Source organism: Passer montanus, unplaced genomic scaffold (assembly GCF_014805655.1).
Source record: "Passer montanus isolate IOZ18808 unplaced genomic scaffold, ASM1480565v1 scaffold830, whole genome shotgun sequence".
NCBI classification, from domain to species: Eukaryota; Metazoa; Chordata; class Aves; order Passeriformes; family Passeridae; genus Passer; species Passer montanus.
This window is the reverse complement of record NW_024373591.1, coordinates 8,857-9,974: the sequence shown is the minus strand read 5'-3', so window position 1 is coordinate 9,974 and position 1,118 is coordinate 8,857. Positions and strand designations below refer to the sequence as shown.

Below are 1,118 nucleotides of genomic sequence, written 5' to 3'. Positions count from 1 at the left end.
GGAACCCCAAAAGACACCCGGGACCCCCCAAACTCACCTGGGAACCTCCCACAAACAGAGCTGGGACCCCCAAAACACACCTAGGACCCCCCAAAACCCGTCTGGGAACCCCAAAACATATTGGGGAACCCCAAAAGACACCCGGGACCCCCCTAAAGATACCTGAGGCTCCCAAAACCCCACCTGGGACCCCCTAAAACTCACCTGGGACCCCCCCAAACACACCTGGGACCCCCCAAAACACACCTGGGTCACTCCCAAACACACCTGGGACCCCCAGCATATATGGGGGAACCCCAAAACCCCACCTGGGACCCCCCAAAACTCACCTGCCCCCCCTCAGCCCCCCCGCCGGGGCGCCCCGGGCTGGGCTGGGCGCGGCCTCCTGATAAGGAGGGTGTGGGAGCACTGGGAGGGACTGGGAGGGACTGGGAGCACTGGGAGGGACTGGGAGCACCGGGAGCCAGGGGCAAGGGTGAAGGCTGCACTGGGAGCGGGGTAAGGGCTGTACTGGGAGCACTGGGAATGGGGTAAGGGCTGTACTGGGAGCACTGGGAGGGACTGGGAGCACCGGGAGCCGGGGGCAAAAGTGAAGGCTGTACTGGGAGCAGGGTAAGGGCTGTACTGGGAGCACTGGGAATGGGGGAAGGGCTGTACTGGGAGCGCTGGGAGCGGGGTAAGGCTGTACTGGGAGCACTGGAACTGGAATAAGGGCTGTACTGGGAGCACTGGGAGCCGGAGGCAAGGGTGAAGGCTGTACTGGGAGCTGGGTAAGGGCTGTACTGGGAGCGCTGGGAGCCTGACCAGGAGCTGTTTGTGTACTGGGAGTTCTGTGTGAACCTGTACTGGGAGCACTGGGAACAGCAGGTCTTGGTGGGAGCTGGGAGTGACAGTTACTGGTGTTACTGGTGTTACTGGGAGTGATGGTTACTGGTGTTACTGGGAGCGACGGTTACTGGTGTTACTGGGAGTGATGGTTACTGGTGTTACTGGGAGCTGGCAGTGACAGTTACTGGTGTTACTGGGAGCGACGGTTACTGGTGTTACTGGGAGCGACGGTTACTGGTGTTACTGGGAGCGACGGTTACTGGTGTTACTGGGAGCTGGGAGTGTCGGTT

General features: G+C 61.2%; 1 long non-coding RNA gene across 1 annotated transcript in view; it reads left to right on the top strand.

Annotated features, from left to right (window-relative positions):
- The first annotated feature begins 449 nt into the window (after window positions 1-449).
- The window catches only part of LOC120513576, a 7,845-nt gene continuing 7,176 nt past the window's right edge, over window positions 450-1,118 (top strand). Inside the window, exon 1 of the long non-coding RNA XR_005630295.1 lies at window positions 450-498. This is a non-coding gene — a long non-coding RNA (uncharacterized LOC120513576). The remainder of the gene's footprint in view (window positions 499-1,118) is intronic.